Source organism: Mobula hypostoma, chromosome 7 (genome assembly GCF_963921235.1).
Source record: "Mobula hypostoma chromosome 7, sMobHyp1.1, whole genome shotgun sequence".
In the NCBI taxonomy this organism is placed as follows: domain Eukaryota; kingdom Metazoa; phylum Chordata; class Chondrichthyes; order Myliobatiformes; family Myliobatidae; genus Mobula; species Mobula hypostoma.
Window position 1 is genome coordinate 14,403,797 of NC_086103.1, and position 27,179 is coordinate 14,430,975.

The 27,179-nt window shown below is 46.0% G+C and overlaps 1 protein-coding gene across 2 annotated transcripts in view; it reads left to right on the forward strand.

Annotated features, from left to right (window-relative positions):
• The first annotated feature begins 4,825 nt into the window (after positions 1 to 4,825).
• The window catches only part of pdgfrb (platelet-derived growth factor receptor, beta polypeptide), a 115,103-nt gene continuing 92,749 nt past the window's right edge, over positions 4,826 to 27,179 (forward strand). For both annotated transcript variants that reach the window (XM_063053058.1, XM_063053059.1), the window contains exon 1: positions 4,826 to 5,251. The gene's annotated coding sequence lies outside the window, so the exon portion shown is untranslated. The remainder of the gene's footprint in view (positions 5,252 to 27,179) is intronic.

Here is a 27,179-nt window from a genome sequence, read left to right on the forward strand (position 1 = left end):
TTCTATATATGATAAAATAAAGACTCACCATTCAGCCTGGGTTCTTGCAATAATCTATCTTAGTTTCAAAGATGTTCTGACGACCTATCTCTGTGTGTTGTGGGCAGAGAGGGGACTGTCTCTGGCATTTTTGTGGGAATTGATAAGATGCACAGGATTGATTTTTAAAAATTTTGACTGATGTAATTGACTTTCGTGTGCATCACAGTATAAAACAGGCTGTGACTATTGTTCTTTGGAAGACTTGATGATTGCACTGTTAGCGAGCTCATTTTCTCTTGTTCATGAAAAAGTATTCTCTAGTCACTTCGAAGTCCATGTTCAACTTATTAGTGACCAACTTTAATTGAAATTCCTTAGCAAATATATTTCCCTAGCATGCCTTAAAACCAGATGCTTAGGGCAGATGGGGCTCATCGGCCGTGGTTGGCAGCTCATCTGAAAGAAGGAAAACTATGATCTTAAATCTCCATTGCCTTGAACTATACCCACTCATGGGGGAGGCTTTGGGATTAAACCCCAAGGGAAAAGTCCAGAGCTGGAGTCCCTAAGGCAGTCCTACATTGAGTTCAACGCTGACTGGCAACTCCTGTGACACCACTGGTGCCAAACTGTGTCAGTCTCTGCCGTTCCTTTGAATTCATCAGATGCGTGGAGAGGGGGAGCCTGCAACATGGGCAACAGCCTCCTCTCCAAATCGTACTGCCCCAGCTTGTGTATCATGTGATAACTAGGACACAACACCCATGGTCGACCCAATCAATGGAGGCCGTCGTGCTGGTGATGCCACTGTAGCTAAGATTTTCATTTCACCTGTGCACACGTGGACTTGTGCAGATGACAATGAACTCAGTTTTGACATTGGCTTTGCTCTAAAGGGCCAGTCTAACTTGGAAGACAGGTGGAATTGGGTGTGGAAGGTTTGCCAAAGTTTTTACACTTCATAAGGCAGTCCGGAGATGCAAGTGGGAACCAGGAATGTGTGGAAAATTATAAGTTGGTTTAATGAAAAGCTGGAGTGAATCCTTTCCAGCCCAGGACTACGTTTACAGAACTGTCTGCACTTTTAGTTTAAAAAACATCTGCAGTTGCTGGAAGTAAACACAAGAGTTTCAGCAGATGCTGGAAATCCAGAGAAACACACACAAAATGCGGGAGGAACTCAGCAGGTCGGGTAGCATCTGTGGAAATGAATGAATAGTCAACGATTTGGATAGTTATTTCATTCACCTTTACACTTGTGCACTGGAAATGACATTAAATAACCTGGAATCTTGAATTTTGTTCTGACCTTGTACCTTATTGTCTGCCTGCACTGCACTTTCTCTGTAGCTGTTACACTTATTCTGCATTCTGTAGAGATGAAAGTCCAAAAGCACGATCCTCCAGGCACAGGGACAGCATCTGCCCGACTGTCATCAGAGAACTAAATGATTCCCTGGTATGATGGATATTTGAGGTATGTGTTCTACCTCAATGCATTGTACATTCTCAATGGTTCCCTATTGAGTTCAGACCACTACACAACAGCAATCCATATATCAGATCATCCAACACAGCTTGGCGTTCAACGGCATCACCCACTCAGTACCAATCAACGAGCTTCTATCATCAGGGAGGAGGTTTGGGAGCCTGAAGGCCACATTTAATGCTTTTTCTCCACTGCCATCAGATTTCTGAACGGACATTGAACCCCTGGACATTTCCTCAGTATTGTTTCATCTCTTTTTATAATATTTATTTAACCGAATTCTCTTTATATATAGTTGTTGTAATTTATAGTTTTATGTATTGTAATACATTATTGCCTCAAAACAACAAAATTTCACGACATACACCAGTGATATTAGAGCTGATTCTGGCACGGACATTGGCACTCAGCACGGACTCACTGACTTAGCTGTGCGTTGTAATTATCCATTCATTGCGAGCTCCCAGCTTCTCCTTCCCCCCCTCCGGAATGCACCTGGAACAGATTGCTGTGCTCTCTCACCGCAGCCGTTCCCGAATGGAACGTAAGGGCTTAGGAGCATAAGCGCCTAGAATCAGAATCAGGTTTAATATCGCTGGTGTATGTCGTGAAATTGGTTGGTTTACAGCACCAAAACATAATAATAATAATAAAACTATATTACAATAAGAAAAATAATTCATTTCTTAAAAATTATATAAGTAGTGCACAAAGAACAAAAAAAGAAAAACGATAGTGTCCGTGGGTTCGGAAATCTGATGGCGGAGGGGAGGAAGCTCTCCCTGAATCGCTGAGTGAGCGTTTTCAGGCTGCTGTACCTCCTCCCTGTTGCTAACAACAGGAAGAGGGATTGTCCTGGGTGAGGGGGATCCTCAATAATAGGGAGAGTGAAGTTATCCCCTCTGGTTCAGGAGCCTGACGGTAGAGCAGTAATAACCGCTCCTGGGTGATAACTTGTTTCTTGCAGGCATTCACAACAAACACAAAGAAACACAATAGAATCAATGAAAAACCGTACACGACGGAGACGTGTAAACAACCAATGTGCAAAAGACAAAAATAAATAATAATAATAATAATAACTAAGCAATAAATATGGAGAACATGAGTTGAAGAGTCCTGAAGAGCGAGTCCATTGAAGGTGGAGCAGCAGAGAGCGCGGTGAGGCCTGGAACGCGCCGTCAGCGGTGGTGTTGATGCCTACGCGATAAAGGCATTCAAGATGCTCTTAGATGAATGTGCAGAGAATGGAGGGACGTGGACTCGTGTCGGCAGAAGGGAGTGGTTTAGTTCGGCACTTAAGTACTAGTTTAATTGGTTCGGCACAACATCATGGACTGAAGAGCCTGTTCCGGTCCTGTACTGAAGGACAGAGATGAGGAGGGGTTTCTTTAGCCAGAGGGTGGTGAATCTGTGGAATTCATTGTCACAACTGGCTGTGTAGGCTAAATCATCGAGCATACTTAAAGCAGAGGTTGATAGGTTCTTGCTTAGTCAAGGTGTCTACGTTTATGAGGAGACGGCAGGAGAATGGGGTTGAGAGGGATAATAAATCAGCCATGATGGAATGGCAGAGAAGGCTTGATGGGCTGAATGGCCTAATACTGTTCCTGTGTCAGAATCAGAAACAGGTTTATTATCACTGACGTACTGTATGTTGTGAAATGTGTTGTTTTGCAGCAGCAGTATAGTGCATGAAATATACTATACATTACAATAAAAATATATATTTAAATTTAAAAAGTAGTGCAGATAGAGAGCAAAAACCGTGAGGCTGTGTTCATGGGTTTATTGTCCATTCAGAAGTCTGATAGGGGAAGGGAAGAAGCTGTTCCTAAAATGTTATGTCCAAATTCTACTCCTGTGTCTTATCATCTTCAGAGTCAAGTTTAACATCACTGACTGTTGTGAAATTTGTTGTTTTGTGGCAGCAGTACATAAAACACACAGCAAATACAGGCAGAGCATAGCCATGGTAGTATACTGTATACTGGTTCGCGCGACACTATTACAGCTGAGGGTGTTCTGGAATTCAGTTCCAGTGCCGTTCTGTAAGGAGTCTCTGGACGTCCTCCCTGTGGAATGGGTGGGTTTTCTCCAGGTGCTCCGGTTTCCTCCCGCAGTCCAAAGACGTACCGGGTCATTGTAAACTGCCCCATAATTAGGTTAGGGTTAAATTGTGGCTGTCGGGGTGGTGTGCCTCAAAGGGCCAGAAGGGCCAACCACACACTGTATCTTCTTCCTCTTCTTCCTCTTCTTCTTCTTCCTCTTCTTCTTCTTCTTCTTCGTGTGCCTTGCATGTTACCTGCTTGGGCGATTATGGCTCTCCACATCGAACGATCCCTCACAGCGTCACTAAAATTTAGTATCCCTAAATAAATATTTAGCACAATGTAGGCACTTCAGCCCACAATGCTGTGCCAAACATGTACTTACTTTAGAAATTACCTAGGGTTACCCATAGCCCTCTATTTTTCTGAGCTCCATGTACCTGTCCAGGAGCCTCTTAAAAGACCCTATCGTATCCGCCTCCACCACCGTCGCCAGCAGCCCATTCCATGCACTCACCACTCTGCATAGAAAACTTACCCCTGACATCTCTTCTGTACCTATTATGTTGTGCTGAAGCAAACAAATTAGTAATCAAATATCTTTGTATATATATAACAGAATATATAAAAGAAATGAATAGAGCAAAAAGAGAAGAATAGTGAGGTGGTGTCAGTGGGTTCACTGTCCATTCAGAAATCTAGTGGAAGAGGGAAGTGTGAGTGTGGGTCTTCAGGCTGGATGGTCCGGATTCTGCCCCCTATGTCTTATGTTCCACATTCTGGCTTCTGCAGTTTTTATTTGGATTTCTATTTCTCACCTGGAACGTTAACTGCTCCCTCCTCCACAGACGCTGCCCGGCCAGAGTACTTCAAGCATTTTGTGTGCGAAATTGCTTGGATTTCCCGCATCTGCAGATTTTCTCCTGTCTGTACTTCAAGCATTTTCTGCGTTTAATTACAGAAAAATACAAACCTGGGGCGAAAAGAAGGGAATTAAATAATAGGGATTAAAAGCCTGACTTCCTGGGTAGTTAAGGAGGAATTGGATCTAAGACCACATTCCTTGGCGACAGGGGGGTTAAAGTTGGAATGGGTTGAAAATTTATAACCAGTCCTTAATTTCTTCCATATGTCGGCTTGGGTGTGTTGGTCTAGATAAGTGCGGGCTGTGTTCAAGGCTGGGGTTTTGGACTCAAACTTTATGTCCACTTATCTTGTGTACGACAGATCTGAGTGTTGGGTGGAGCTGTGAGGTCTTCGGTGGAGTCGGGGGGGGGGGCGGACGGCGAAGGTCTTACAGATCAGTACGGTTGGGCAGGAGCGATTCATACAGGCTGTGCGTTAACTCCTGGCCAGGAAAATTCATACTCTTAACATCCTTTTTTTAATCACACACACACTTACCCAAAAAAAACTGGAGAAGGGAAAAAAAACGGCGGGCGCGTTGCCAGAGGAATTGTCTTAGAATTGAACTCGGAATACAGGAAACGAATATTCTGCCTCCGCCAACACTCCGAAGTTGTGGATGTGAAAGGGGAGTTTCTCGGCTTACTTTCTGTCCTCTGGCTTGCAGTTTGGAAAAGAAAACATTTCTTCCCCCTGTTCTGCTGCTCCTAGCCGGCTCTCTTCGGAGCATGAAGCTCGTCTGAAGAACTTTCTCTGCGCTCGGCGGTCGATCCTGAGGGAGATACCATCGAGTCTCTCTCTCTCTCTCTCTACGGGACCCCAGGTGAGACCGAGTTTGAAGCACTCCTCTCTAAGCTGCTGGCTGGTTACAGAGCGGGGTGTAGCCGGCGGTGGGGTCTGTCCCGTCCCCGGTGCTCCCGGTGTTGATTTGTCCGTGAGCGTCCACAGTCTCTGGTTAGCGACGGGCTAAAGGACTGGAGTGGGATGTTGTGGGTTGAATGAGGAGAAGTTTTCACAAGTGGTGTTTCACCTGAAGGGAAAGTGTTTTAAGAAGGGGTGCGGGGGGGGAGAGAATTCACAGAATGGGCAGTGAGAAGAGATTAATCGGAAAAGATTCAAGATTGTCGATTGTTGCAAGGCCGAGATGGAGTGAATGTGGAGAGGATGTTTCCTGTAGTGGGGGAGTCCAGGACCAGAGGACACAGCCTCAGCGTAGAGGAATGTCCATTTAGAACAGAGGTGAAGAAGAATTTCTTTAGCCGGAGAGTGGTGAATCTGTGGAATTCATTGCCACGGACAGCTGTGGGGCCAAGTCACTGGGTACGTTTGAAGCCGTTCCTGATTAGTCAGGGCGTCAAAGATAACGGGGAGAAGGCAGGAGAGCGGTTTGAGAAGGATAATAAATCAGTTGTGTTTGAGTGGCAGAGCAGACTATTTCGGATGAACGGCCCGATTCCGTCCCTATGTCTTAGGTCTTTATGTATCACGTATACATCGAAACGTACAGCGAACAGCAATGTGCACGTTACAAACCAGCACACACCCGAGGCAAGGAGCTAGTCCAGGCCCGATGGACTCGCTGTGAAGTTTGTAGCTGAATGCATCCTGCACACGTATCCGAAAAGTTTCCGACACCTCTCGCTATGGGGGGAGAGTTTGTAGGGAGGCCGTTTTCCCTCCTCACCCCGCCAACACGTAGACTGTGGGAATTTCAAAGAGTAAAAAGGAAATTTATCATCAAAGTATACAACCCTGAGGGTTCCTTTTCTTGCGGGCATTCACAAGGAACAGAATAGAATCGATGAAAGACTGCATTCAACAGGACGGCCAAAAACAATGTGCAAAAGACAACAAACTGCAAATAGAAAAGAAAAATATAAAAATTATAATAAATAACCAATAAATATCGAGAACATGAGACAAAGAGTCCTTGAAAGGGAGTCCCTAGTTTTCGAGAACAGTTCAGTGTGGGGTGAGTGGAGTTATTCCCTCTGGTTGAGGGGTAGTAACTCTTCCTGAACCTGGTGGTGTGAGTCCTGAGGCTCCTGTACCTCCTTCCTGAGAGTAGAGCCTGACCTGGGTGGTGGGTGCCCCGGGGATAGATGCCGCTGAGCTCAATAGTGGGGAGGGCTTTACCTGTGATGAGAGGGGTGAGTAGGGAGGGGAGAACACATCAGCCACAGACTAGTGGAGTGGAGAGGAGTAGATTCTCCCTCTGGCCCTCATGCCCTGGTCTTTGGAAGGGATGTTGTTTTAAACCCGGCTCTGAGCGAGGCTGTGATCGGACCCATTTCCTCACCCACTGTCACCCGCTGCCCCTACACTAGAGATTCATTGGCCGTTTGCAAGTGTCCCTCTCCGTCTCTCTCCCCACTCTCTTCCTCCCTCTCACCTCCTCGCACCGCCCTCTAAACCCCCTCGATAACCCCCTTTAACCCCCTCTCACTCTCCCCCTCACTTTCTCTCACTTCCCTTCACGCCCCCCTCACCCCCTCCCTCTCTCCAAACCCCCTCTCTCCAACCCTCCTCTCTCACACCTCTCCCTCTCCCCATCTCTCTCAACATACCCATCTCCACCCTCTCACACCACCCTCTCTTCCTCTCTCTCTTTTCCCCTACTCCCCCTCTGTCTCACCCCTCTCCCCCTCCACTCTCTCAACCCCACTCTCACCCTCTCCCTCCCTGCCTCCCCCCCCCCCCAGCACTGTGGATGGTGTTATTACTGTTACTGCTCAAATAAAGAGAAAGTTCGTCAGGGGATTGGTTTGGCCCTTGTTTGGGATCCAAGTATCTCAATGAAGATTAATCTTGGAGTTTGGCATGTGTGCAGTAGACAACTTCTAAAACCAGCACTTCCAAAGGCCCAGTTGGAAGCAAAAGGCTTCAACAGGGCATTAAAAAGATCAGTGGTGGTGTCCGAGAGTTACCCTGCAGGACCTACTGTCTTCAGAACTGCTCCACCATGTCAGGCCCGCTCCCACTGACACCTCCCAGCTTGCACATGTAGGCACTTTCCAATCTCTACCCAGCCAACAGGGTTCAGGAGTCCTGACAAAGGGTTCCGGCCCGAAATGTTGACTGATCATTTCCACGGATGCTGCCCGGTCTGCTGAGATCCTCCAGCATGTTGTGAGTGTTTCTTTGACCCCAGCATCTGCAGAGTGGTTTGTGTTTAGGGTTCACCTGCTGCTCATTCCTGACTCATTACCTGCAGCCTATATTAACCCAGCTCTCACCCACAGTCCTTGTTCATTCATCAAACCAGCCAGCCTCACCGAGCTGCTCCCAGCCTTCACTCTCCTGGCCTAAAGTTTACTCTGTTGCCTGTTGTGTTTGGTTTCTGTTCTCTCTCATTTTGATGTCTTTTGTGGCTAGTTATTTTGTGGCCCATTAGTAAAGTTATCATCTGTTTTTGGATCACACTCTGTCCATCAAGACCACATGCTCCCTCTTTAAGGACACCTGGGCAGGCACCTAATCCTGGAAAAGGAGCAGGCCGTCGGCTTGGGCAGAGCCCTTGACTGCCCACCCCATGGACCCATGAATGATTCCCTTGGGCAGAGCCCTCGACTGCCCACCCCATGGACCCATGAATGGTTCCCTTGGGCAGGCCCAGGAGCAAGCCGACTAGTAGATCCTCCAAGCAGCCTGCACCCCACCCCCTCTGTCCTGGGTGACTATAAAATCAGGAGCGTGGGGCTGATGTGCAGACAGAACTTGAGCAGCAGCCTCTGCAGATGCTCAGACAGGGGCTGCGACCTCTCACACTCCATATAAGTGAGGTACTCTGACCCCTCCCTGACCACTGGTGGATGGGGTTTCAGTGAACTGGCTCGATACTGCCTGACGCAACATAGTCCATCCCAGGTCCCCAGAGTACAGGGGAAGGTCCTCTGCAAAAAGGGGTCTCCGCTGGGTACTCAGTACCACCCCTTTTCTTTAACAAAACTACGAAAGTTTATTTACATGCCAAATACACAAAGTACAAACATCAGTCATTTACAACACTGTGAATAAATTGAAATTAAAAATGATTAGTACTGTCTATAAAACAGTCAGTTCCCTGGGCCACTGCTCTGGAAATCCCCCTCTGTGTCCATTGTGACTACATGTTCCCTCTCCAGGAATTGCCGGGCACAAACGTATCCTTGGAAAAGGGGCAGGCAGTCGGCCCTGGCAGAGCCCTCGACTTTCTGCCACCTAGACCCGTGAATGGCCAACTTGGCCAGGCCCAGGAGCAAGCCCACCGGGAGATCCTCCTCACGATCCACCCCCCCCTTCCAGACTGTTTGCCGTTCTACAAGGAGCCCAGGGGCTGAAGTGCTGTCAGAATCTGAGCAGCAGCCCCTTCAGATACTCAAACGGGTACACTGACTCCTCCCCGACCACAGAGTGAACAGGTGGACGGGGTGTCAGTGAACCTGCCCAAAAACCTGTTGTCCAGTACTGCCCAATGCAACACCTTCCACCCCAGGTCCCCAGCGTACAGGGGGAGGACCACCGCGTAAAGGGGACTTTACATCTCTCACGATTCCACCATTTTAATTCTACGTCCCATTCCCATTCTGATATGTCTATCCACGGCCTCCTCTGCTGTCAAGATGAAGCCACACTCAGGTTGGAGGAACAACACCTTATATTCCGTCTGGGTAGCCTCCAACCTGATGGCATGAACATTGACTTCTCTAACTTCCGGTAATGCCCCACCTCCCCCTCGTACCCCATCCGTTATTTATTTATATACACACATTCTTTTTTCCTCTCTCTCCTTTTTCTCCCTCTGTCCCTCTCACTATACCCCTTGCCCATCCTCTGGGCTTCCCCCCTCCCCTTTTCTTTCTCCCTCGGCCTCCTGTCCCATGATCCTCTCATATCCCTTTTGCCAATCACCTGTCCAGCTCTTGGCTCCATTCCTCCCCCTCCTGTCTTCTCCTATCTTTTTGGATCTCCCCCTCCCCCTCCCACTTTCAAATCTCTTACTAGCTCTTCCTTCAGTTAGTCCTGACGAAGGGTCTCAGCCCGAAACATCGACTGTACCTCTTCCTAGAGATGCTGCCTGGCCTGCTGCGTTCACCAGCAACTTTGATGTGAGTTGTTTTTCTGTCTCTCCTACTGTGTTGCCCTCCCTCGTAGAAACCCTCCCACAATATGATTCTTCCTCAGTACCACACCTCACAGAGTGGCCCCCCCCCTCAGAACATCCCTCCCAGAATGCAGCCCTCTCTCGCACTGTGGGAGAGTCTCAGAATCGAAGTCAGGTTTAATATCACTGCCGCATATCATGATTTTTATTGTTTTGTAGCATCAGTACAGTGCAATGCATAATAAAAAAAATGATAAATTAAAATAAGTGTATATAATAAATTAAATTAAATTAACTGTGCAAAAATAAAGGAAAAAGCACTGAGCTAGTGTTTATGGGTTCATTGTCCATTCAGAAATCTGATCGTGGTGGGGAAGAAGCTGTTCCTGAAACGTTGAATGTATTTTTTTATTTATTCATTTTCCGGGCTGTGAGCGTCGGCAGCTAAGCCAGCATTCATCGCCCATCCCTAGCTGCCCTTGAGAAGGTGGTGCTGAGCTGCCTGTTCAGGTTCCTGTGCCTCCTCCTTGTTGGTAGTAATGAGAAGAGGGCTTGTTCGGGATGATGGAGTCCTTGACAATGGATGTGGCCTTTTTGAGGCACCATTGTTTGAATGTGTTCTGGATGCTGTGGAGCCTCGTGCCCATGGTGGGGCTGACTGAGTTTACAACTTTCTGCAGTTTTTTCCGAGCCTGTGCCGTGGCCCCTCCGTACCAGATGGTGATGCAGCCAGTTAGAATGCTCTCCACTGTACATCTGTAGAAATTTGCAAATGTCTTTAGTGAAGTGTGAGTCAGTGTTACTCAGCAGTGTGGAGTGATCACATGGTGGGTGCCTGCTGCCCAGCTGTGGAACAGTTGGAGACCCAACATGAGTAACTGGCTGAACATGTCCACCATCCACTGGAACTCAAGACTCCGAGACGACCACAAATTTGGGACGACCACGCCTCGGTTACAGTCCGTACTCTCCACCACAACATTCCCCATCCCCATCAGGAGAACAGTTTGACTCTTCCAGGAGTCCTGAAGGCCCCCATCCTTCACTGAGAGAGATCCTCATAAATCCCCGCCTTCCCTCCAAGCCCTGACAACATTCTTTAATACCAATGTCATCCCAGGACCTGTGGGAGGGGCAGCACCCACCCTGAGTGATGGGGAGAGATTGCCCAGGGACTGATTCCTGGAAATATTGAAGACTGAGGGATGACCACAGAGAGGTGTGTAAGACAATGAGGTGTACACACACAGTCCTTTTCCCAGGTACAGACAATCTCCACGATAGAGCATAGAGCTCCACTGAGGGTCATAAAGAGAGCTTTTAGCACAAATGGGCTTCATAATTAGAGTATTGAATTCAGGAGATGGGATGATAGGTTGAAGTTTGTTAAGATGTTGGTGACACCTAATTTGGATTACTGTGTGCAGTTCTGTTCACCTACCTACAGGAAAGATGTAAATAAGATTGAAAGAATGCAGAGAAAATTTACAAGGATGTTGCTGGGACTTGAAGAGCTGAGTTACAGAGAAAGATTGAACAGGTTCAGACTTTATTCCCTGGATGTGGGGGTAGAAGGGTGGGTTGGCAAGTTTGCAGACGACACAAAGGTTGGTGGTGTTGTAGATAGTGTAGAGTATTGTCAAAGATTGCAGAGAGACATTGATAGGATGCAGAAGTGAGCTGAGAAGTGGCAAATGGAGTTCAACCTGGAGAAGTGCGAGGTGGTACACTTTGGAAGGACAAACTCCAAGGCAGAGTACAAAGTAAATGGCAGGATACTTGGTAGTGTGGAGGAGCAGAGGGATCTGGGGGTACATGTCCACAGATCCCTGAAAGTTGTCTTACAGGTAGATAGGGTAGTTAAGAAAGTCTATGGGGTGTTAACTTTCATAAATCGAGAGATAGAGTTTAAGACTCACGATGTAATGATGCAGCTCTATAAAACTCTGGTTAGGCCACACTTGGAGTACTGTATCCAATTCTGGTCGCCTCACTATAAGAAGGTTGTGGAAGCATTGGAAAGGGTACAGAGGAGATTTACCAGGATGCTGCCTGCTTTAGAGAGTATGGATTATGATCAGAGATTAAGGAAGCTAGGGCTTTACTCTCTGGAGAGAAGGAGGATGAGAGGAGACATGATGGAGGTGTACAAGATAATAAGAGGAATAGATAGAGTGGATAGCCAGCGCCTCTTCCCCAGGGCACCACTGCTCAATACAAGAGGACATGGCTTTAAGGTAAGGGGTGGGAAGTTCAAGGGGGATATTAGAGGAAGGTTTTTTACTCAGAGAGTGGTTGTTGCGTGGAATGCACTGCCTGAGTCAGTGGTGGAGGCAGATACACTAGTGAAAGTTAAGAGACTACTAGACAGGTATATGGAGGAATTTAAAGTGGGGGGTTATATGGAATGCTGGGTTTGAGGGTCAGCACAACATTGTGGGCCGAAGGGCCTGTACTGTGCTGTACTATTCTAAATTCTATGAGTATAAGAGAATGAGGAGAGGTTTGACAGAGGTATACAGAATTATGAGGGTATAGATAGGGTAAGTGCAAGCAGGCTTTTTTCCATTGAGGTTGGGTGAGACTACAACTGGAGGTCATGGGTTAAAGGTGAAAGGTGAAATGTTTAAGGGGAACCTGAGGGAAAACAATTTCACTCAGAGGGTGGTGAGAGTGTGGAATGAGCTGCCAGTGCAATTTACACAGAGTGGTGGGTGCCTGGAATGTGCTCCCTAGGAGGCGAAGACTACCAAGGTTCTTAGGACAGCATGGTAGATTAGTGGTCAGCATAACGCTTTACAGCCCCAGCAGAAGATCGGGGTTCAATTCCCACTGCTGTCTGTGAGGAGTTTGTACGTTCTCCCCTGACCCGGTGGGTTTCCCTCGGGTGCTCCCGTTTCCTCCCACCTTCCAAAGATGTAGAGGTTCGAGTTGGTGAGTTGTGGGTGTGTTATATTGGCATCAGAAGCTTGGCGACACTCGCGGGCTGCCCCCAGCACGATCCTCAGACTGTGTTGGTCGTTGATGCAAACAGGTACTTCACTCTATATTGCAATGTTTTGATGTATGTGTGACAAATAAAGCTGACCTTTCGTTTTGAATATGCAGGAAGTGGACATTGTATGGGCAGAAGGAATTAATTTCGTTCGCGATTCAACATTGTTTAAAGTCACTTCCAGTACACAAGTGTAAAGGAGAATGAAATAATTGTTACTCCGGATCTGATTCAGAACAAATAAAACACAGTAAGATGAAGACCACAATAATAAAAAACACAATAAATATAAATACATTAGCTTGTATACATGGATTGACTGTATGTCCATAAAGTGACGCTGGGCACAGGAGTGTCTGTACATGAGGTGACTGACAGGAAATGATAAAGTAGTGGTGGTGGGGAGTGTGGAGGGGTGAGATAGTGGGTGGAGGTGTTGATCAGCCTTACTGCTTGGGGAAAGTAACAGTTTTGAATCTGGCAATCCTGGCGTAGGTGCTACGTAGCCTCCCCCCTGATGGGAGTGGGACAAACAGTCCATGAGCAGGGTGGGTGGGATCCTTCATGATGTTACCAACCCTGATCCAGCACCTTTCTGTATAAATGCCTTTGATGGTGGGTAGGCTGGTGTCTGCGATGCATCGGGCAGTTCTGACTCACCACTGTCAAGCCTTCCTGTCCGCTGCATTTGGTTACTAATTTAACTGGTTGGACACAACACTGTGGGCTGAACAGTATATTCCTGCGCTGTACTGCTCTATGTTCTATAAGTCTTCTGCAGTTTCATGTTCCCTGGCGTCAGTGACCTCAGAGCTGCCAATGCCCAAGTCCTCGTGTACCACAGCACCTACGGCCACAGCTCTCCCATCTCGAACCGCAGCTCAGAATCAGCCTATTATCACCAAGATATATCATGAAATTCATAGTTTTGCAGCAGCAGTACAACGTATACAAATTACTATATGTATGTGTGAGTCTAAGGCCAGAGGGCACAGCCTCAGAATAGAGGGATGTCCATTTAGAATGGAGATAAGGAGGAATCTCTTTAACCAGAGAGCAGTGAATCTGTGGAATTTGTTGCCACAGGTGGCTCTGGAGGACAAGTCATTGGGTATATTTAAGGCAGAGGTTGATAGATTCTTGATTGGTCGGGACACGAAGGGATACGGGGGGGAAGGCAGAAGATTGGGGCTGAGAGGGAAAATGGATCAGCCATGGTGAAATGGTAGAGCAGATTTGATGGGCCAAATGGCCTAATTCTGCTCCTATGTCTTATGGTCTTATATATATATCAAAGCTCAAAGTAAATTTATTATCAGAGTACGTATATACCACCAAATACAACCCTGAGATTTGTTTTCTTACGGGCATTCATAGTAAATACAACAAACACAATAAAATCAATGAAAGATCACATCCAACAGGGTGGACACACTACCAGGGTGCAAAGTCACCTAACTGTGCAAATACAAAAGAAACAAAAAAAAAGCAATAAATATCAAGAATAATTGAGTAGTGCAATAAGAAAGCAAAATAGTGAGGAGGTGTCCATGGGTTCATTGTCCGTTCAGAAATCTGAAGGCAGAAGGGAAGAAGCTGTTCATAAACTGTTGAGTTTGTGTCTTCAAGCTCCAGTACCTCTTCCTTAATTAGGAAGGAGAAGAGCGCAGGTCGGGAATGGTGAGGGTCCTTAATGGCGAATGCTGCCTTTTGAAGATGCCTTCAGCGCTGGGGAGGCTGGTGCCCACGGTGGAGCCTGCGGGGTCTACAGCCGTCCGCAGCTTTTTCCGAGCCCCCACACCACTCAGTGACGTAACCAGTCAGAATAATCTCCAGTTTGCTGGAGTCTTCAGTGACAACTGAAATCTCCTCAAACTCCAAATGAAATGTAGCCTGAGGCATGCAGACCAGACTGTGACTCGTCCCATCCCCCACCCTCACACACACCAAACCCCCTACCCTAGTCCAGTCTGCGCTGTTCCTCTTGTCTCTGTAATTGATTTTGTGGCATTTTCCAGAGCTTGTTTACAGATATGGCCAGGCAGGAAGCAGGAGAGATAGAAAAAAAAAGAGTATGTAATCCCTCTTCCCACCAACATTCAGTCTCCCTCTAATCCTCACCTCCTCCACTTCGCTCCTTCCCGGTATTCCCCACCCAGCAGCTGGTGGATGAGCCCCCATTCTCCAGGCACCAAGTTTGGAATTCCACTCGGCCTGAAACGTCGACTGCACCTCTTCCTATAGATGCTGCTTGGCCTGCTGCGTTCACCAGCAACTTTGATGTATGTTGCTCGCTCTTTAAAGCTTCGTTTGGATCGAGCTGCTGGCTGCCTGCCTTGCTATCTTTCTGTCTGGCTCAGAGTCGATCCTGAGAACAGCCAGCAGAGTTTTTTGGCAAGAAAGAGAGGGAAGTTTGGAGTGAACTGTGACTAGAGAGAAACCATGTGAGCTCTGGAGAGAAAAAGTGACAGACAGACAGACAGAGAGAGGGAGAGAGAGAGAAAGAATGCAGGAACAATTTCAGACACAGAGAGAGAACACAGAAGCAAATTCAGAGAGAGGGAGAGAGAATTCAGAAGCAAATTCAGAGAGAGGGAGAATGCATGCGGGAACAAATTCAGAGAGAGAGAGAGTGAATGTGGAAGCAAATTCTGAGAGAGACAGTGAATATGGGAGCAAAATCAGAGAGAGAGAGTGAATGTGGGAGCAAGTTCAGAGAGTGAGTGTGAATGTGGGAGCAAATTCAGAGAGAGAAAGTCCAGGAGCAAATCCTGAGAGAGAGAATGAATGCAGGAACAAATTCAGAGAGAGAGAGAGAGAGAGAGCAAGGGAGTAGATGCAGGAGCAAATTCTCATCAGTTAATAGCTCATCAGGGGTGATTGATAAGTTCGTGGCCTAAGATAGAAGGAGATGAGTTATTAACTTCAAATTTTCTGCATAATCACTCAAAGAGTTGACCTGCATGTGCATGTAACGAGAGCTGTATAACTCATCTCCTTCCACCTTAGGCCACGAACTATCAATCACCCCTGCTGTGGACACTTTCTGGAGGTCCAAGATCCGTATGCTCCACGACCACTGGACTAAGTGTGTAAGTGTAGGAGGAAACTATGTTGAAAAATAAATATGCTAGGTTTTCTAAAATTGACTCCTTCTACCTTAGGCCACGAACTTATCAATCACCCTTTCTTTATATATATATAATATATATATGTATAGATTGTATGTTCATAAAGTGACACTAGGCACAGTAGTGTCTATTTATAGACACTGTTGGTCGGAGTCAACCATAGATGTTGTGTCCTAGCTGTCTATGTGATTCGCAGGTCAGGGCAGTACGATATGGAGAACAAGCTGTTGCCCAGGCAGCAGACTCCCCCCCTCCATTCAGCTGATTAATCCCAAAAGAACAGCCAAGACCGATACAGTTCGGCACCAGCAGCATGGTACGAGTTTAGGGGCTCCAGCTCTGGATTTTTCCTCCAGGTTTACTCCCAAACCTCCAAGAAGACCACAACCTTTTCGGTTCGGATGAAAGGTCTCAGCCCAAAACGTCGACTCTTTACTCTTTTCCACAGATGCTGCCTGGCCAGCTGAGTTCCTCCAGCATTTTGCGTGTATTAATATCTTCTTTGTCTTGTTGACCTTGAGGAAGAGGTTATTTGAATTTTGAACTTTTACTTTCAGTCCCACTGAGTGCAAGAGGGGATTGTCAAACACAGCATTTCTACACTTAAGAAATATTGCAAAGGTATGCCCGTTTCTAACATGTGATGATACTGAAACACTAATTCACACCTTTATATCCGATAGACTAGTTTACTGCAATGCACTTTTTACTGCCCTTCCAAAGCAATCTATTGACAAACCTTAAGTCATTCAGAACACCGCTGCGAGACTTCTAACCAAAGCCAGGATGAGGGAACATATCATTCCTGTACGAGCTACTCTGCATTGGCTTCCTGTAACTTTTAGACATAATGTTAAAGTTCTCTTACTTGTTTTTAAAGCTCTCAATAGTCTGGGACCAGAGTACATCACAGAATCATTTTCTGTTTTGTAATCCTGCTTGAGGTCTCAGGTTTCTTCCACCAATAAACGCAAAATACTCTGCAGATGCTGGGTTCAAAGCAACACTCACAACACTGACAAAGGGTCTCGGCCCGAAACGTCAACTGTACCTCTTCCTAGAGATGCTGCCTGGCCTGCTGCGTTCACCAGCAACTTTGATGTGTGATACTCACAACACCCTAGGGCCTCTGCCCCTTCCCTCTTCAGTCCTGACGAAGGGTTCCAGCCCAAAACATTGACTGATCGTTTCCACGGATGCTGCCCGACCTGCTGAGTTCCTCCAGCATGTTGTGAGTGTTGCTTCTTCCACCAATCTCTGAAATTTAAACTATCCTCCTCAAAAGATAATGGTCAGGTCAGCTTTTCTGAACTACGCTCCAAAACTGTGGAATTCAATATCTAAAACTATAAGGATGCTGACTCAGTTGGCACTTTTAAACACCAGCTCAAAACCTATTTATTTAACCTTGCTTTTAATGAATATCTTTCTTGTCTTTTATTTTCATGTTTATTTTTAGTCTTTTAAATTTATTTTCATATTTGTACTTTTATCCCATTGTAAAGCACTTTGAATAACACAATGTGTATGAAAAATAGTCTGTAATTACTGCAATTTATTTATTCTCAGTTCAAGCCAGTAAAGTAAATGGACTCATGTCTCCATTTCTGGGAATTTACGGACTGTTCTAGTTGTGTTTAGTACTGCGGGTTTCTGAAGATTTATATAGATATTACTGTGTAGGCCTAATTTTTTAATGTTGTTGTGCAGTGACTTTGGAATGATACCAGTTGTAGATATTACTATCGGGACAATGTTTACTCTGTTCATGTTCCATAGTCTTTCAATTTCCTCTTTTAATTCAACACATTTCTGGTGTTTTTCACTTATTGATTTCTCAATGTTATGTGGGTTTGGAACGGCTACAGCTATTAAGTAGGTTGTTCTTGCTTGTTTATCCTGTAATATTATATCCAGATGGTTATTATGAATTCTCCTATCTGTAATAATGGATCGGTTGTAATATAATTTGTCGGTCTCTAACTCTAAAGAGGAACAGACTTGAATTTATAGTAGGGTATGGTGTCTTTTATGAATTTGTATTTTAAAGCAAGATTTTGGTGAATAATGTTTGCCACTTGATTGTGTGTAATCAGATTGAGTTAAACTGCTACAAGACTTTGAAATGTTGTTATTATCATTATTCATTATTATTATTATTAATGTGATTATACTGTAGGTTCAGGAGAAATCTGGGTGCTTCACAGAGTGAGGGGGTGAGGGGAATTGGGAGCAGGGGAAGGTGCTGGTCTGGGCCGAAGACGGATGGGCTGAAAGGTCGAATTCTCCATTGCCATGCTTTGGTTTAATTTATGTCTTTGCTGCCTTATCTTGTGGGTGTAGTGGAGGAGATGTAGGCATCGCTGAAAACAGCTGGTGCTGAGGCAGATGTGAGGCTGCCAGACTGAGGTCTGCCCCCTGTCTGAGAGGTTCCTGGTAAGAGGAGCTTTCACCACGGGTACTTCCGGCGCTCCTTGGGGTTCCAGTCTAAACAACGGGGCACCTCTGCAATTCCCTCCCTTGGAACACTGTGTCTCTGGAATTCCATTGTTTGGAACACTGTGCTCTGGGAAAACCTCCCTTAGAACAGCGTCTCAGAAATTCACCCCTTCGGAATGCCATCTCTCTAAAGATCCCTCCATTGGAATACTATGTCTCTCTGGAATTCTCTCTCTCGGAACATTTGTCTCTGGAATTCCTTCCCTTGGAATGCGATGTGTCAGAATTCTCTCCTTCAGAAGCTGTGCATTTCAGGAATTCCCTCCCTTCGAATGCTGTGCACCTCTGGAATTTCCTCCATCAGAACCCATGTGGTACTGGAATTCCCTACTTGGAATGTTGTGATTCTCTGGAATTCTCTCCTTGCAATGCTGCCCAGCTGGTATGCTCGCTCTCAGAGCACTGTGCATCTGTAGAATTCTCATCCCGGAATGCTGTGTGTCTCTAGAATTTTCATACCAGTCTGCTGTGCATCTCTGGAGATGGAGATTTCCCCCTGGGCTGTTGGACCTCTGTGTCCATGAGTGAATCAAAGGTGATTCAAGAGAATTGTGGATTCTGGTATGAAGGGGAGTACGAGAGAAGGCATGACTTCACTGAATGACTCAGAGGTTGAGGAACATTCTCACAGAGAACAAAACCATTTTAGTGTGTAATCCTCAAGCCACACTAACTAATCACTTTCCCCACTTGCACTCTGTCATCCATTGTCGGGCTTCCAACGGACAAGTGCAACACAATACAGGCCCTTTGACCCACAATATCGCACTGATCTTTTCAACTACTGGCCTTTTGCAACTCTAGCAGGGTCTGCAAGACATTACTTCCTACAAAGCGAAACCCAATAGCATGAATGGCAGCGATGCTTCACTACCAGATGAACTCAATGCCTTCCACGCCCACTTTGAAAGGGAGAACACAATTACAGCTGTGAAGATCCCTGCTGCACCTGATGACCCTGTGATCTCTGTCTCAGAGGCCAATGTTAGGCTGCCTTTAAAGAGAGTGAACCCTCACAAGGCAGAAGGTCCCGATGGAGTACCTGGAAAGGCTCAGAAAACCTGTGCCAACCAACTAGCGGGAGTATTCATGGACATTTTCAACCTCTCACTGCTATGGGCAGAAGTTCCCACCTGCTTCAAAAAGGCAAAAATTATACCAGTGCCTAAGAAGAATAATGTGGGCTGCCTTAATGACTATCGCCCGGTAGCGCTCACATCGACAGTGATGAAATGCTTTGAGAAGTTGGACATGACTAGACTGAACTCCTGCCTCAGCAAGGACCTGGACCCATTGCAATTTGCCTGTCGCCACAATAGGTCAACGGCAGACGCAATCTCAATGGCTCTCCACACGGCTTTAGACCACCCGGACAACACAAACACCTACATCAGGATGCTGTTCATTGACTATAGCTCAGCATTTAATACCATCATTCCCACAATCCTGATTGAGAAGTTGCAGAACCTGGGCCTCTGTACCTCCCTCTGCAATTGGATCCTCGACTTTTTAACGGGAAGTCTGATTCGGGATACAGTCTGTGTGGATTGGTGATAACATATCCTCCTCGCTGACGATCAATACCTGCGCACCTCAGGGGTGTGTGCTTAGCCCACTGCTCTACTCTCTGTATACACATGACTGTGTGGCTAGGCACATCTCAAATACCATCTACAAATTTGCTGACGATACAACCATTGCTGGTAGAATCTCAGGTAGTGTCAAGAGGGCGTACAGGAGTGAGATATGCCAACTAGTGGAGTGGTGCCGAAGCAACAACCTGGCACTCAACGTCAGTAAGATGAAAGAGCTGATTGTGGACTTCAAGAAGGGTAAGACATAGAAACACATATCAATCCTCATAAAGTGATCAGAAGTGGAGAGAGTGAGCAGCTTCAAGTTCCTGGGTGTCAAGATCTCTGAGGATCTAACCTGATCCCAACATATTGATGTAGTCATAAGGAAGGCAAGACAGTGGCTATACTTTATCAGGAGTTTGAAGAGATTTGGCATGTCAACAAATACACTCAAAAACTCCTTTAGATGTACCGTGGAGAGCAATCTGACAGGCTGCATCACTGTCTGGTATGGGGGGGACTACAGCACAGGACCGAGAGAAGCTGCAGAGGGTTATAAATCTAGTCAGCTCCATCTTGGGCACTAGGCTACAGAGTACCCAGGACATCTTTAGGGAGTGGTGTCTCAGAAAGGCAGCGTCCATTATTAAGGACCTCCAGCACCCAAGGCATGCCCTTTTCTCACTGTTACCATCAGGTAGGAGATACAGAAGCCTGAAGGCTCACACTCAGCGATTCAGGAACAGCTTCTTCCCCTCTGCCATCCAATTTCTAAATGGACATTGAAGCTTTGGACACTACCTCATTTTTTTTAATATACAGTATTTCTGTTTTTGCACATTTTTTAAACCTATTCGATATACATAATTGATTTACTTGTTTATTATTATGTTTTATTTTTTTTTCCTCTCTCTGATAGATTATGTATTGCATTGAACCGCTGCCACTAAGTTAACAAAGTTCACGTCACATGCCGGTGATAATAAACCTGATTCTAATTCTGAACTACTCCAAGATCACTCTAACCCTTTCCTCCAAATATCATTATCTTCTTCTTCTTCTTAACCCATCACCTCAACTGGGGCATAGACCGCTGACTCTATCTCTCCAGAGTCCTCGGTCCTGGGTCAATTTTGAGCCTCTGTAGCTCTGGGTTATTACATGAGAAGGTTTAATAGCCCCATGTCCAACCCTTCTCCTTTCGCTGCCAGGCTTGCGACCGTCCGTGGCAGAGTTTCAGAATGTGCCAACCTGTTAACCTACGTGCCTACCATGGGCAAACCAATTCTGAATCCACGCCGCCAAGTTTCCCTGCACCCCATGCCTCCTGACCTTCTGAATGGGGAAACTTATAAAACACCCGATTAAAATCCGTCTACACCATATCCACTGCTCTACCTTCATCAATGTGCTTTATCGCGTCCTCACAGAAATCAATCAGGCTCATGAGGCATGACCTGCCCCTCACAAAGCCAAGCCGTCTATCCCGAATCAGACGATGCTTCTCCAAATGCTCGTAAGTCCTGCCTCTAAGAATTCACTCCAATACTTTGCCCACCACTGAAGTAAGACTCTCTGGTCTGTAATTCCCTGTGTTGTCCCTACTTCCTTTCTTGAACAAAGGAATAACATTTGCCATCCTCCGATCATCTGGTACGACTCCTGTGCTTATCATCTGTACTGCTCATACAGATCAGATCATTACACAGTGCATTGAGGTAGAACAAGGTAAAACGATAACAGAATGCAGAATAAAGTGTTCCAGTTACAGAGAAAGTGCAGTGCAGGCAGAAAACAAGGTGTATGCACACTGGGAGAGGCAGGAAACCAGGAATTAAAATGCTAGAAACACTCAGCCAGTCAGGTGGCTTCTGTGGAGAGGGAAAGCATTTTTACATAAATGACCCTTCTAACAGAATCCAGGCTATAAGATGCTGAAGCAGACTTAGGCCATTCAGCCCATCAAGTCTGCTCCACCATGGCAGAACCCCATTTCTGCATTCTCCCCATAATCTTTGATGCCCTGACTAATCAAGAAGCTTCCAACCTCCACTTTGAAAGTCAGTGTTTTGGGCCATGATCACAATTTCTGATGAAGAGTCCTGGCCTGAAATGTCGACTGTTGACTCCTCTCCATAGATGCTGCCTGACCTGCTGAGTTCCTCCAGCATTTTGCGTGTATTCCTCAGGATTTCCAGCATTTGCTGAACCTCTCGTGTTTCTCTGCAGCTGCATGCTTTTGGTCTAACCTTTGATTTGATGTGCCCTCAGTCTCTGTGAATTTGAATGCCTTATCACTCCGCGTGATGAGCAATCTCCCGGAGGAAGTCAGTGGGTCGAGCAGCATCTGTGTGAAAGGGTAGGGGCTGAAAATGTTCTATTTCCAGTTGAGACCCTGTATCACGAAAACTCCTCACCCCCACCCCCAAAGACACTACTAGATCTGCTGAGTTCAAAGTATATAGATGTCACCATATACAACCTCTAGATTCATTTTCTTGCAGGCATACAGAGTAAGTCCAAGAAAACAATAGAATCAATAAAAGTCTACAACCAACAGGACGGATAAACAATCAATGTACAATATACAACAAACTGTTAATACAAAACAGAAAAAATAAATAATAATAATAATAATAAATAAGCAATAAATATCGAGAACGTGAGATGAAGAGTCCTTGAAAGTGAGTGCACAGGTTGTGGGAACAGTTCAGTGGTGGGACAAGGGAAATTGAGTGAAGTTATGCCTACTGGTTCAAGAACCTGATGGTTGAGGGGTAATAACTGTTCCTGAACCTGGTGGTGTGGGTCCTGAGGCTCCTGTAGCTTCTTCCTGATGGTTGAGGGGTAATAACTGTTCCTGAACCTGGTGGTGTGGGACCTGAAGCTCCTGTACCACCTTCCTGATGGTTGAGGGGTAATAACTGTTCCTGAACCTGGTGGTGTGGGTCCTGAGGCTCCTGTACCTCCTTCCTGATGGTTGAGGGGTAATAACTGTTCCTGAACCTGGTGGTGTGGGTCCTGAGGCTCCTGTATCTCCTTCCTGATGGTTGAGGGGTAATAACTGTTCCTGAACCTGGTGGTGTGGGTCCTGAGGCTCCTGTATCTCCTTCCTGATGGTTGAGGGGTAATAACTGTTCCTGAACCTGGTGGTGTGGGTCCTGAGGCTCCTGTAGCTTCTTCCTGATGGCAGCAGTGAGAAGAGAGCATGACCTGGGTGGTGGGGGATCCTTGATGATGGATGCTGCTTTCCTGCTGATAGAGGTTGTGGAGATGATTTTGCCAATCTCAGCTGACTGGGGTGTGTGTGAGAAAATCGAGGATCCAATTGCACAAGGAGGTATTGAGGACAAGGTCCTGAAGCTTATTGGTTAGTTTTGAGGGGATGATGGTATCGAATGTCAAGCCGTAGTATATATAGAGCATCTTGATGTATGCATCTTCGCTGTCCAAATGTTCCAAGATTGAGTGAAGAGCCAATGAAATGGCATCTGCTTTCAACCTGTGGTGTTAGTAGGTAAATTGGAATGGATCTCAAAGCACTTCATTACAGTGAATGTAAGTAAGTCATTCAGGGCAGGTTACAGTATCACATTCTTAGACAACGATATAATTGAAGCCTGTTTGAAGCAGTTGGGTACCTCAGAGTGCCGAGGATACCAGTGAACATTCCAGCTGGTTGATGAGTGCAGGACTTCAGTGCTTGGCCAGGTACTCCATGCGGGATAGATGCTTTCTGTGGGTTCACCCTCCTGGAGAATGCTCTCACATCAGCCTCAGCGACTGAAATCTCAGGCTCACTGGGGCTGTGGGAGTTTGTGTAGGTTCCTCCATGTTAAGGCATTGAGCTTATCTGAGAGTGAAACCCTGTTGTCACCTATGTCGCTTGGTTTTACTTTGTAAGAGGTGGTAGTATTCAAGCCCTGCCACAGCTGTTGGGTATCCTTCAGCGACTGAAGTTTGGTTGGGGAAGACTGAATGATATTGTTGGGACTCACTAGTCTATGACCGTTTTCATAAAGTCCATGACAACATTGGTGTATTCAATCAGATACTCTGAGCCCTGGAGGCAGGAAACATGCTCCCGACGTTGGGGGAGTCCAGAACCAGAGGCCACAGTTTAAGAATAAGGGGTAGACCATTTAGAACGGAGTTGAGAAAAACTTTTTCACACAGAGAGCTGTGGATCTGTGGAATGCTCTGCCTCAGAAGGCAGTGGAGGCCAATTCTCTGGATTCTTTCAAGAAAGAGTTAGATAGAGCTCTTAAAGATAGCAGAGTGAAGGGATATGGGGAGAAAGGAGGAAAAGGGTACTGATTGTGGATGATCAGCCATGATCACAGTGAATGGTGGTACTGGCTCAAAGGGCTGAATGGCCTACTCCTGCACCTATTGTCTATTGTCTATTGAACATGGCCCAGTCCACTGACTTGAAGGAATCCCGTAGCCACCCCCCAGACTCCCATGACCACCTCTTTGTTGTCTTTATCCCTGGTGCCTTGTTCTTATCCTCTGCCTGTATGCAGGTAGAAGGGCGGACAAGTGATCAGGTTTCCTGAAATGCGGCCTAGGCATGGAATGGTAGGCATTCCTTGCCATAGTGTAACAGTGGTCAAGTGATTGGACTATGACACAGATGCAGTAGAAATGTCCCACGCAGGTCTGGAACAGAGTTTGAAAGACATGGTCTCCACAAAAGAGAAATACCATCTAGTGGAGCGGTCATCGTGGCAGTGGTCTGAGTCAGAGTGATAAGGCTTTGGCTCAACAGGCTTTGTCAAGAACAGGTGGAGGCGAGGTAAGTAGGCAAGTTTATTTCTTATTTCATTTTCTTAATTAACTCTTGAAGGAATAGGGGATATGTCTGCATGGCCAGTGTTCTGTTCTCTGTGTCAGTTGTGGGATTTCCAGGAAACTTCCAGCCTCCCCGATGGCCCTGTCTGCACCAAGTACATTGAGATACAGCTCCTTAGAGACAGTGTCAGGGAACTGGAGCTGCAGCTCGGTGACCTTCGGCCTGTTAGGGAAAGTGAAGCAGTGACAGACAGGAGCTACAGGGAGGTAGTCACCCCAAGGGACAGGAGACAGAGAAATGGGTGACTGTTAAGAGAGGGAAGAGAAAACATCAGCTAGTGGAGAGCACTCCTGCGGCCATTTCCCTCAACAATAAGTATTCCATTTTGAGTACTATGGACGGTGGGGGGATCCTGGCTGGGGGAAGCAACAGCTGCCATGCCTCTGGCACTGAGTCCGGCCCTGTGGCTCAGAAGAGTAGGGAACAGAAGAGGAGAGTAACAGTGATAGGGGACTCTATAGTTAGGGGGACAGACAGGCGGTTCTGTGGACACGAAAAGGAAGCACGGGTGGTAGTTTTCCTCCCAGGTGCCAAGGTCCGCTATGTTTCTGAACGCATCCACAACATCCTGAAAAGGGAGGGTGAGCAGCCAGAAGTTGTGGAACATATTGGTACCATTGATGTAAGTAGAGAAAGGGAGGAGGTCCTGAAAGTAGAACACAGGGAATTAAGAAGGAAGCTGAGAAGCAGGACCTCAGGGGTGGTAATCTCGGGATAGCTGCCTGTGCCACTCGACAGTGAGGATAGGAATAGAAGAAGGTGGCTGAAGAATTGGAAAAATCAGATTGGTGTCGGATTGCAAAAGAGAGAATTTGTTGAATGCCTATGAGATGGCTTTTCAGACTTCTGGATCACTGGAAACTCTTCTGGCGCAGGTGTGACCTGTACGAGAGGATGGGTTGCACTTGAATCTGAGAGGGACCGATATCCTTGTGGGCAGGTTTGCTAGAGCTGTTGGCAGTGGCTTAAATTAATATGGCAGCGGGATGGGAACCAGTGTGATAGAGCTGAGGAAAACTAGCAGGTTTACAAGTAGATGGTGTAATATGTAAGGAAGAACAAGCCATTGACTGGGTACAAATGCAAACAGAGCAAAGAGTTAAATTGTACCACAGAAGCAAAGTTCAAAAGGGTGAAAGATGCAGGACTGAAGGTGCTGTATTTAAATGCTCATAGCATTCAGAATAAGGTGGACGAGCTCATGGCACAATTAGAGATTAGTCGGTATGACTTTGTGGGCATCACTGAGTCATGGCTGAAAGAAGGCCATAGTTGGGAGTTAACATCAAAGGATATACTTCGTATTGAAAGGACCGGCAGGAAGGCATAGGCAATGATGTGGTTCTGTCGGTAAGAGATGGAATTACATCTTTAGAAAGAGGTGACACAAGGTTAGAGAATGTTGAATCATTGTGGGTGAAGTTCAGAAGCTGTAAGGGTTAAAAAGCCATTATGGGAATCATATGTAGGCCTCCAAAAAGTAGCCAAAAAGCCAAAATGTGCGGTTGAAATTGCAAAGAGACCTGGACAGGACATATATTTCAAGGGTAATGTCACAATTGTAATGAGAGACTTCAATATAAAAGGGGATTGGGAAAATCAGGTTGGTGTCGGATCACGAGAGAGAATTGTTAAATGCCTATGAGATGGCTTTTTACAGCAGCTTGTGCTTGAGCCTACTCGGGGAAAGGCTCTCTTAGATTGGGTGTTGTGTAAAAACCCAGATTTATTACGGCGCTTAAGGTAAAGGAGAGGGTTACTGGCTGGGATTATGAAAGAGCAGAGGTGCCTGAAATTTCTGGGTATAGTACACAAGGTGCAGGATAGATATGTCCCACAGAATAAGTTCTCAAATGGCAGGGCTAGGCAACTGTGGCTGACAAGGGAAGTTAAGGACTGCATAAAACTCATATAATGTAGCAAAAATGAGTGGGAAATTGGATGATTGGGAGATTTTTAAAATCCAGCAAAAGGCAACTAAAAAAAAGCCATAAAAAGGGAAAAAAATGAAATATGAGGGCAAACTAGCCAATAAAATAAAGCAGGATACTAAAAGTTTTTTCAGTTATCTCAAGAGTAAAAGGGAGGTGAGAGTTAATATTAGACCACTGGAAAATTATGCTGGTGAGGTAGTAACGGGGGGACAAAGAAAGGCAGATGAAAAAAGTACTTTGCATCAGTTTTCAAAGAGGAAGACATTAGCAGAGGTCTGAGAGTGTCAGGGAGCAGGAGTGAGTGCCATTGCTATTACAGAGGAAAAAGTGCTTGGCAAACTCAAAGGGCTTAAGATGGATAAGTCACTTGAACCAAATGGACTACATCCCAGATTTCTGAAAGAGGTTGCTGAAGAGATAGCAGATGCATTGGTTATGACTTGTTCCAGATGGCAGGGAGATTGCAAATGTCACTTCACTCTTTAAGAAGGGAGGAAGGCAAAAGAACATAAATTATAAGCCAGTTAGCTTAACCTCAGTGGTTGGAAAATTGTTGGAGTCCATTATTAAGGATGAGGTTTCAGGCTACTTGAAGACTAATGATAAAATAAGCCAAAGTCAGCATGGTTTCTGTGAAGGGAAATCTTGCCTAATAAATCTGTTAGAGTTCTTTAAGG